General features: G+C 33.4%; 1 protein-coding gene across 1 annotated transcript in view; it reads left to right on the top strand.

The window, feature by feature from the left end:
• LOC145287909 (allograft inflammatory factor 1-like) overlaps positions 1–12,014 on the top strand; it is a 185,922-nt gene that overhangs the window by 41,263 nt on the left and 132,645 nt on the right. The gene's annotated exons all lie outside the window — the stretch shown is intronic.

The following is a 12,014-nucleotide window of genomic DNA, read 5'->3' as shown; positions in this document are numbered from 1 at the left end:
TATATATAGTAACTAATAAATCGTTGTGTACAGTTTTTATCGATGGGAGAAATATACTTCTCCCGTGAATATACAGAGCTTACCGCTGATATTCAACCAGACCTGTATTAATAAAAGAATTCTGGTCAAGTATATGAATAGGATATAGTCAGTGTACCGCTATCATTCTACTCATTACGGACGCATATTGAAAGGACGCATGTCAAGAACATCACTTTTAAAGTAAAAGAAATAACAGAATGCAAAAAAAAAAGAAAAAAGAAAAATGAAACAAAATAAAAACGAAGGCCGTAAGCGATTTGCATGTAGCCACTCGAAATAATTGCCCTTTTCTCTGTTTTTCCCTTTCTGCTTTTCGTCGTCGGGGTGAATTTCATTTGGGTTTCCCATGCTAAATTACACACCTAAAGTATGTCAAGCAGGAAATATGAAGAAATGGGACAAAACTAGGATTGAAAAATAATTGCCAAAACAGAGAGGCATGGATTTTTTTTTTTTTTGCTCCATCACCCATCAGGCGACAACACACACCCCTCTTTAAAAAGCCGAAATGATTCTATAACGCTGTTAAATGAAATTGGAGAATTGTCTCCCGACAGATGTAACATACCACATCATTTGAGAGCGTGCACTATTTGTCTCATGGATAATATCACAGACTATGCCAAGTCCAGATGCTATCAGATATATTCTGTTCACTTACATGTGAATTCCAGTACCAATACACCTCTCAGCTTTGTGTAAAATAGCAATTTGTATTTGATTAATCGTTCCCAATGAATCGTATTGAATAAGTATTATCGTAAAGAACCAAAAGGGCTGATATGTTGCAAAAAAGGTCTTCCTTATTTTGTCCTTTAGTCTTCACGCTCCATGAATGATTTTTTTCTGACAAAGGGGAAAGAATTGCTGTTTTCTGGCTTGGAGTTCATATTACACTTATTGTTGGCTTATTTTTGACCTTGAAGTGTTAGTTTTTTTTTCTTATATAGTTTTTTTCTTATATAGTTTTTTCTTATATAGTTTTTTTCTTATATAGTTTTTTCTCATATAGTTTTTTCTTATATAGTTTTTTTCTTATATAGTTTTTTCTTATATAGTTTTTTCTCATATAGTTTTTCTTATATAATTTTTTCTTATATACTTTTTCTAATATAGTTTTTTATATAGTTTTTTCTTGTATAGCTTTTTCGTATATAGCTTTTCTTATATAATTTTTCTTATATAGTTTTTCTTATATAGTTCTTTTATATAGTTTTTTTATATAGTTTTCTCTTATATACCTTTTCTTATATACCTTTTTCTTATATAATTTTTCTCAAATAGTTTTTTCTTATATAGTTTCTCTTGTATAGTTTTTTCTCATAAAGTTTTTCTCATATAGTTTTTTCTCATAAAGTTTTTCTCATATAGTTTTTTCTCATAAAGTTTTTCTCATATAGTTTTTTCTCATAAAGTTTTTCTCATATAGTTTTTTCTCATAAAGTTTTTCTCATATAGTTTTTTCTCATATAGTTTTTTCTCATATAGTTTTTTCTCATATAGTTTTTTCTCATATAGTTATTTTCTTATATGCTTTATTTCTTATATAGTTCCTTACATCAAGTCTGGAAGGACTTCCATTAAAAAAAAACAAAAAAAAACACTCAAACTAATCCCCTCTTGAGTCATGTAATGCTGAAACAATACTTATTATAAACGATTCGTGGTATTCGATTAGTTGAATACAAGTTGTTATTAATTCTATAGCTAAGTGTATATATTGTGCGTCTATACCTTTTAGTTTAGATTTAAGCGCACATAGAGAATGGGAGAAATTGTTGATAGTGGTTGTAGCTAGTCAAGTGTTTTTGTGAAAATTTGGTAAGGGGGGAACCATAAAGTGAAGCTCAGACGAGCACTTGCCATAAAAATAACGATAGAGCAGAGACAGGCTCACAACGCCTTTTCTGTGGGAAAGAGATTGCAAGGAAGAAAAAAGGGGTATTACCTACTAGGTTTCGAAGCCAGTTTTGAAGTGTATCAAGACATGATTTGGCACATCAAGCAGCTTTTGCCCAGATGTGGCAACAGTACTCCGTGCTAGGACGTACTTGTTTTTTATACAGGTAGAAGATTGTCTTCAGCAGTGAGATACTTACTGGAGCGGTAGAATGATCCCACCGTTTTTCCAGCGATCTTGGCAACAGATTTGATGTAGGTATTCCATTTCAGATTAGGAGTGAAGGTCAGTCACACACACACACATACATACACACACATTATATGTGTGTGTGTGTGTGTGTGTGTGTGTGTGTGTGTGTGTGTGTGTGTGTGTGTGTGTGTGTGTCAGGTCTTATTTTCAGGTCATTAGATTTCAATGGGTTGCTGCAAATTAAATCTTTAACTGCAGTCATTTGTATGATATGAAAGCAAGAATATAAGTTTAAAAGGCCAGAGTTTTCCTGTATGCATCGCGGATTTCTATGTAGGTCATTGCGTATCGTTTAACTTGCCAGAATGTTTTTTTTTTGTTTGTTTTTTTTTAATGTTTTCATTTCTTGGCAGATTTAATCATGTTTTTCTTTTTGTGAACAGAACTCTCTTTTTATTAAATTTGACACTTGCAGCATTTCTATTTAAATAAGAGAAACATGATAGCGAAGGCAGACAGAAAACCGTACAGATATCCATAACAGTACCGTCGCTAGGGACCAGTGAAGTGCAGAGGTCCGGTGATGCCCTGATGGTGTCCAAGGCCAACTCCTTGGTTATATGCTCCAAAGACTCAAGTATAAGTCCTAGTTTTGAGGAATATTATGAGAAAGAAAGATAGCTTCAATATTTAATATCAGCTGTACCCAGTGGCATGTAGACGCCTGGTGTGTCCCTGATGATGCCCTGGTGATACTAGAGGCGAACACCTTGATTGTATGTCCCAAAGACTCTAGTATAAGTCCTAGTACTGAGGAATGAGAAAAGAAGATAGTTTAAATATCTAATATCAGCTGCACCCAGTGACATGTAGAAGCCTGGTGACGCCTTTGTAATGTCCGGCCCCAACTCCTTGACTGTATACGTAAAACGTAACATGCAGGTACAGCCGAAATTGAACTCACTACATGAGTTTGTAGTGGAATTCAAATCTTGTCTTTAGCTCAATACTTGATACTTCGCTATGGCTATCAAAGCTATTTTTTATCGTGATCTGCCCTATAGGTGGTCTACCAAATTCTGTTGAAACTATCCTGTACGGATCTTCCTGGCAGATTTGGCCTCTTTTCGGTGGGGATCGTGTTGGTTAAGTAAGTATTGTCGGTTCTGTGTGAATACGTGTTTGAACGTGGGGCTTTGGGGTCTATGTGGGTGCATTTCCGCTACCTTGTCTACATCTGTTTCACAAGTCTCCTCTCCTCATGCCCCAAAGTATTTTATGGCAAACAGAGACGAGCAAGTTACTTATTGTTTACCTTATTTGCTAAGTTTTAAGGACATTTTTGCTAAAGCAGACATACAAAATCATTTAAAAAGAAAGCCTGTCAGTTTCCATGTTTTTTTTTTGCAATTTTGACCTCTTAGCAGCTATTTTTACCTACTAAAGACCAAATCAAATTTGTTTTACATGTCTAGATCCCATACATATTGAGTTTTAAATCTCTAAACCAAAAATTGACAAAGAAGTTTGGTGGAGACGATTATATATATATATATATATATATATATTTGTAGTCATCGACATACAGTACTGTTTCGTTGTATCACAACTAATCAGTGCCACTAGACTAGCACCTCTCCCAAGCCGAGGACTGAACCTAGAACCACCGCGTTGACAGTTGGGAGTTCTACCCATCGACTCACGGGAGCTGCGCCTGCAAATCACCTCGACAACTGTCTATTTAAAACAAACATTCGTCCATCACTTTTATAGTGCTTAAACAGCTCGTTTACAAACAAAAAGCGAGTGACCTTGTCTGTTTGTCTGTCTGGCGAATAGTCTCTACTAAACTTCTTTGTCAATTTTTAGTCTAGAGATTTGAAACTTAATATGCAGGGGATCTGAACCTGTAGAATTTTTGTCTCTCAATAAGTTATGTTTCGGTAGAAATTATATTTTATTCATATTTAGGAAATTATACTTAAATTTGATAATATGGTGATTTCCTACAAACATATCTCTGAAGTATATTTCTTTGTAAATCTCTCTCTCTCTCTCTCTCTGCCGCCCTCCCCTTCTCTCTCTCTCTCTTTATATATATATATATATATATATATATATATATATATATATATATATATATAACTACTTAATTTACTCACCTAAAATTAATATATAAAAGTATAGATTTATGCGTAAACTTTAAGTATTTACTTCAAAAGCGCTCAATACGTAGGTAGAGCTAGTTAGTAAGTTAAAAAATGTATATGGTGATTAAGCTACACTGAATATTCCGCATTTCATCCACTCTAGGATTCTTCAGGCTTATGCCATAAGCTTATGCGATAAGCCCGAAGAATCCTAGAGTTGATGAAACGCGGAATATTCAGTGTAGCTTAATCGCCATATACATTTTATAAATTACTATATATATATATATATATATATATATATAGTAAAAACTGGTAATTAGTAAAAACCTGAATAGAGTATTCAATACTGTTGCAGAGCAAATATGTGTTTTATCTTTTTATTACCGTTTTATCTCTTTGGTTACATATGTTTCGGATGTTGGACCATGTTTACAATCCAGCAGCCTCATCAGACTTTACAGAAATGATTGCTGTTATTTGGAAGAAGGGTTTTAGAGAAAATGCGAGAAAAAAGGGGTAAGAGATAATAAGGGGGAGGGAGACGGGTATCGACAATAGTTAAGTTTTGAAGGTTAAGATACATTAGATTGTAGTATGTGTGGGGAGTAGCAGATTCAGGTAGGCGTGGGTGGAGATATATGGATATAGGGAGGGGGGGGGAGGGAGAGAGGGAGGTGAAAAAGAGGGGGAGGGAGGGGGTGAATTTCGATTTTAGGTTTTAAGATTTGACTGCTTTTAGTTGTTTATGCCGGCACTGGAGTATATAGAATAGATGAGAGATAGATAGAAGAAAGAGAGAGAGAGAGGGGGGGAGAAAGGACTTTTGTACGTGTCATATGTGCTTGGCAAGTAAGGGATTTCATTTCGAATATTCGTAGTAGCTACGATTCATTCATTTGGGTTGACAGCGAGTTGCTTTTAGGTAGTTAAGAGTTAATACATATGCCAACATACGCGCATATACGCATACATACACACACATACATATGTACATATCTACACATCCATACACAGATACATACGCACATAAACATATATACATACAATACACATGCAAACATACATGCATCTAAATGCAAACATACACACACATACACACATACTCATATACATAAATACATATGCATATATATATATACACACACACACACACACACACACACACACATATATATATATATATATATATATATATACACACACACACATACGTGGAGACATAGATCTCCGGTAAGATACTGATGTGCATATACATACATACATACATACATACATACATACATACATACACACACATGTACCCATATATACGCATACGCAATTATATAAATATACATATTCATAAAGATATAATATATACACATATACAGACATATATATATATATATATATATATATATATATATATATATATACATAGACATGTGCGCATTTATACTAAGTAAATAAAGTAAAGTTAGGATAAATAAATAAATATAGGGGTATAGTTATTAATGCGAGGTTAGGTAGACGCATTGTAAGATATGTTCAAATACATGCTGTTGGGTTAATATTTAGGGGTCTGTATGGATTAGCTTTGCTAAAAAAATTTTAATTAGAAATGAAGAAGTGAAAGTGATAGCGATAGTAGGAGGAAGGGAAGGAAAAATGATGATTGTAAATTAAATGCGGTGCAGATGTAGATGTCTTTAAGGATTGATTTTCATTTACTTAAGTAGTTTTTTTGTGTATATATTGGTTGAATTTATATTTATTGGAGACATAAATGTAAGTAGTAAGGGTTATTAGTAAAGCTAGGGTATTTATAATTAGATTGTGTTATATTTATAGTTATATGGTTAGTAGGATGTCTAGGAGTTTAAACGTGGTTTGACCGATATAGGGGTTTAAAGGTTAAAGATTATGAAGGTGAAGTTCTAATGAGTCAGGGGTTCTTGTAGTTCCGTTAAATTCATATATATAGGTGGGGGGGGGGGGCTCCTAACATGATGTTTTTGGCAGTGGTTATGTTTAACCTTATTTTCAGTGTCAATTGTACTTCGGGCATAGGCACATATATATATACAAACACATACACTCATATAAATCCAGACATAGCTATACTTGTGTACAGACGTTCACCCAGGCATACACATAGATATACATATACATATACACATTATATATATGTATATATATATATATATATATATATATATATATATATATATATACAGAACCCGTATTCTGTGTTGCCTGAAAAAATATAAGAAATACCTATTTAAGTTGAAAAAAAATCAATAGTAGATTATTAAAAGAAAAAAAATCCTGAAAAAATATAAATGTCAAAGAGTTGTATGCGAGTGAGTGAAACCATTAGAAATTTCTTTGTGATAATACATATTTGAGAGAATCAGTTTCTTCGGAATAAACGTAATAATTCGTAAACAGGAGTGAAATATACGCATGCTTTCATGAAAAATGCTTTATGAAGTGCTGCACGTGTTGAGTGTAAATGATTTGTATAGGAAGTGTTCGGATATTTTCCTATTGAAACTAGATTTGGGGAAAAATCAAGATTACTTTATATATATATATATATATATATATATATATATATATATATATATATATATATATATATATATATATGGGGGTGCATGTATAAAGTTTACACCCAACATATGTCTTATATTTCAAGACCTCCAGGGTTGATATAATTGGCTCATTTATAAAAGAAAGAATAAGACTACCTTGAAAAATGGATTTCTCTCCCACGGATTCTTTTCTCTTAAATTGCCCGCCGATATGTTCACCCTCCCTGTGCCCTCAAACCAAAATCTGTTGGTAAACACATTCGTCATAGTTCAAAAAAAGAATAAAAAATTTCTTCCCGGTATTACTCCAAGATGTCAGCTCACTGTTGTAAGCACAGAAAAGGTATTAAAACCGATTCGCTTCCTTTAGCGAGCCTTCTACTGATTCAAGATGAGTGATTCCAGGCCAAAAAAATATGGAGATCAGACATGAGAGGTGGGAGGAGCATTGTGTGTTCGGAAAGTTGCACCTGGAAAACTGACTTCATCCGACCTCATCAAAAATGCTATATAAATAACATTGAAAATGACTGAAAAAAAAAACCCTCCCACTCTCTGGCGAAATCTGGCTCAGTTGACTATTGAAGAATGAATATTTTATTTTAATTTTAGATATTATTCATCCAGAGTTTTGAATTGAAATGTAACATAGCACATATGAGCGCGTGGAAAAATATCAGCAGGAGCTGTAAGATAGCTGGCTTGTGAGGATATTAGCAGCAGTAGCCGAAAAAAAGCACATATGTAAATTAGGAAGTGTGTGTGAACTTGCACGACAAGAAAAGGCAAAAAAAGGACAACACGTAGTCAGCAGAAGAAAAGGTGCTGTTGAACAAGATGGACGTGTAAAGTCAAAGACGAGAAATGGTCGGCGTGTAGTAGAGCAGAAAGAAAAACGCTGCGACAGAAGATGGACATATGACCATGCTATGAGACACTTTTAAGCTGGTGTCGATACAGCAGGGTTTTGTTAATCTCATGTCAGACGAAATGAACAGTTAAAAAAAAAAGAAGCATTGTTTAGAAAGTAATGGTAATAAATGCGTTTTTCTAAAACAGAAAGAATAGCTTAATTATTTTTGTTTCTTTCTTTTCGATGGTGCCGGACGGCGCAGGGAGGGTGCAGGAGAAGTTTGAGCTTTAATGAACGCGGTTCAAGCATAACAGTCACATTATAGAAAGTTATGTTTAATTTTAGAAGAGTTTTCGATAGGTAGCTAATCTGTATTAGTCCGAAAATGAAAAACAAAGTTTTCCGTGTGGTAGCTAATCTGTGTAAGTCTTGATCTTTAAAATTTGCAAACGAAGAGCAAAGATTTTTCTCGTGTAGACATAAAAAATTATGTGCTCGAATTCTAAAAAGATCCAGTATTTTATGGAGAGATTCCGATTTCTAATTGGTTGCTAGCAGAACGTGGCTCCATTTGATTGGTGAGTATCGCCAGTGTCTATAAGTAGAACCTTCCAATTTTCTTTAATCATACGCTCCCATTATTTTTAATGTTGAAGGATGAATTCTTCTTGCCGCTTCGGTTGCTTGGAGACTTGGGTAAAAAGTACCAGTCAAGAATCCCTTCATGACAATCAGCACGACAGGTGCGGGGCCAGGAACTGGCCCAGTACCTGTCAAACTGAGGTACACTGCCTGAGTATTACCTAGGAGGTCTATCCTCCCAGGCTCTTGTCACCCGGCTCTTGGATAGGATAAGTTTATTGCTTGCTGCCTAAAGCGCCCGGACCAGTTTTTTCTAGGCAAGAGTGGCTCTCCTTTAGAGGAGCTTGTTTGACACCCCCACTTTCTCGACCTTGTGTCACATCTTGTTAAGGTAGGGCAGCAAGTAAATATCTACTCTCCAATTATATAAAAAATATTACAACACAAGGTAACACCGATCAAGAACTTACCAACTTTGTACGTGTTTTTTTTTATATGTTTTTACTTTTAACTGGACATACAAACACACACACACATACACAATGATTTTTCTGATAAAGTTTGTGTTCCATCAAGCGACCTTCGATATGATTGTTACTTGCCCATACATGATTGGATGAATTAAAATTAAACGCAATACTAATAAGCAACAGGCAAGAACAGAACAAGCCAATATATGTTAGGTATCATTATCGATAGAGAAGACCATAACAAATGTGACCTCGAGTGACGCACCTGGGACACTGTCTGTAGTGACTGTGCAGGCCGATGCACGAGTGACAATTCCTATTATAATTCTTATATATGGAGTAGGAGGCCTAGTTATCAAGAACCGCTGTAACTTGCCTTTTTATTCCTTTTTTCGTGTTCAGTATGAGCCGACCCCTACATCTGCGACATCCCTTATGAATGGTACCATGACGTATGGTTGTCGGAATTGTGGTCTTTATTCATTTTTTTCCGCCCAAAATTGAAATTCAAAATAAAGCTAAACAAGAAACAGAACAATTCTGAAAGTTTCAGAATTTTTTTTAGATAAAGATCTATATTTTTTATTATTTCGATTATTCGGACTACTATTCTCATCTTGGTTATCATTCTCATAACATTTCAGCCGATGTAACCTCCGGTATTCTTGAACTCGGGAATATTTTAAACAGCGGCACAATAGATAAAAGCGTTGAGTGACAATCTGTTCTTAGTAACAGTCGTCTGAAAGTTGAAGGTTTAATCCTCACTATATAGACGGTAATAGCTAAGAATAAATTAGACATTAAAATTACTTAAAACTTTTATTTGGTTATGGTTGACGGAACGACAACAAACTACTCCTGTGGATTAGGTTAAGGAGCCAGTTCGAAATTTCGACCAGGTTCCCGAGTTCAAGATAAAGATTCCTGAATTTGAAAAGATTAACCTGAAGTAAAGAATGTCAGAGGTTACATCGGCTGAAACGTTGTGCGAATAACAACTAAAGGTACTTCTACAGCATAAAGACGAAAAATATTCAATTTCAAGCAAAACAAATGGAGCCTACGTAATTTCCATGAATCAAATAGTAAAATATCCAAATACTACAAAAAACGATAGGGTAGAAAAATAATTATTTATGAAAAACAGTTTCAAATAAAAATTATGATTTGTTCGACATGTTGATTTTACTGCGTCACGTGACGTGAATTTATTATAGAAATTCAAAACTTATGACATTTCTGACAGGGGAGGTAAATGTTTTCTTTTGGTTTATCTAGTGAAAAACATCATTTTACAAATTTCTTCTTTTTTTTTCATGATAATTATTTTTTAACCTTATCGTTTTTCGTAATATTGAGATATTTTACTATTTGATAACTGACAATTATGTAGGTACCATCTGTTTTACTCGGAACTCAAATATTTTTCGTCTTTATACTGTAGAAGCACCCAACTATATAAAAAAAGGAGTTTGAATGATCTAAACAGAATAAAACAATTTCACTTAAACTACTCGAGATGAATCTGATTTATTTTAGCAAGTTTGGTCTTCCTTCTTTTAAAATATTAACCGTCAGCAACGTTATTAAAAGTTTTGTTAAAATCGCTTAAAACCTGTTTTAATTTAAAACAAAGGATTTGGCTTTTTGCGCCATAGAAGAATGGTTCAGAATCAACCATTGATGCATTTAAGACACATGCCTCCATATTAGGATTGGATTATACATATTTTGGATTTTTAATTTGGATCTGTTTATCAACTTCCGACTTCTTTTTATTATTGACTCTTATGATAATTTCCTCTTGGAAATTTCTAATCACTCCGTATCTTTTCATCTGGGGTTTTAATCTTTAATTCACATTTTTAATCTTTCATTTCTTTTCCCATTTCATGAACTCTTTGCACTAAAATTTTTTTTTTTTTTTGCATTTATAACTAGCTTTCATACAATGCAGTTCCAGTCCATGCTAGTACCAGCAAATTCATAGCTTCGCTATAATATTGAGTTGCTAATATCTTTCCTCTGATGAAAAGAACAAATTTCTTTGAAACTCCGCGGATTAAGGAAATTTTAATATTTCTTATTTGAGTATCCTGTTGAACAATGAATCCATATAAAGTATAATTTACAGCCTTAAATTGTTATATATAATATATATATATATATATATATACATATATACATATATATATATATATATATATATATATATATATATATATATATATATATATATATATATACTTTTAATGTATATTTCAATAGTTTTTTTCCAAAATTATTACAATCAATTAAACTCAATAAAAATGAATTCACACTTTTCAGAGCATATATATCGGAAGTAAACATACCAAACCAAAGATGCATTTACATCACACTCATTTTATTTTATTAGTAGTATAATTCGTCTTACACATGTTTCGTTGAATGGTGGAAAATAACCAAACAACTTGTTCTCGGCACACACACGGGTATATATATATATATATATATATATATATATATATATATATATATATATATATATATATATATATCTAAGAGAGAGAGAGAGAGAGAGAGAGAGAGAGAGAGAGAGAGAGAGAGAGAGAGAGAGAGAGCATTATAGACAAGACAAAGCCATATATTGGTCTACACAAATTTATTTGTCGATGTAATAAGAAAAAAAAACTATAATTGGAGGGGGTATGTGCTCTTTATACCAAGGTATTTCGAAGCCTAATGTTTCTCCTCAGAAGAGAAGCTAGGGGGCTAATTGGCAAACATTTGCCAACATTTCAATGCAACATCTAGCTAAGGGGATAATTGGAAGATATTAAGGTAACGGGTATATAGGAGAGTGATGGACGAAGGGTGTGCGTGGTATCCGGGAGAGGTTAAACTAATTTAGGTGAGTTTAAGCTAACGGGGGGGGTGCTTCTGTTAAAATTAAAGTATGCATTTTTGGGTATCTTGGATAATATTTTTTCTCTTATTTTTAAATAAATTTGTCCTCATGGGGATGGGTAAATATGAATCAGAATAAAGAAAAAGAGGCGGAGGAGGAGGATAATTGAAAAAAGGCTTGACCCATTTTGGTCGTTGCATCATAACCCAAATTTGGCAGTTTTTTTTTTACTATGAATTTACTTTCTTTAATTTTAAGTAAAAATAAAGATAAAATAATCCACATTTCAATTTTTTGACCGACCTCAACAAATGAAGAACTATTCATAATGACAAATTGCCCATTGTTTATTA

The sequence above is a fragment of the Euprymna scolopes genome, chromosome 11 (assembly GCF_053919585.1).
Source record: "Euprymna scolopes isolate OS-2025 chromosome 11, ASM5391958v1, whole genome shotgun sequence".
Taxonomy (NCBI): domain Eukaryota; kingdom Metazoa; phylum Mollusca; class Cephalopoda; order Sepiida; family Sepiolidae; genus Euprymna; species Euprymna scolopes.
This window is presented reverse-complemented; position numbering and strand designations above follow the sequence as displayed.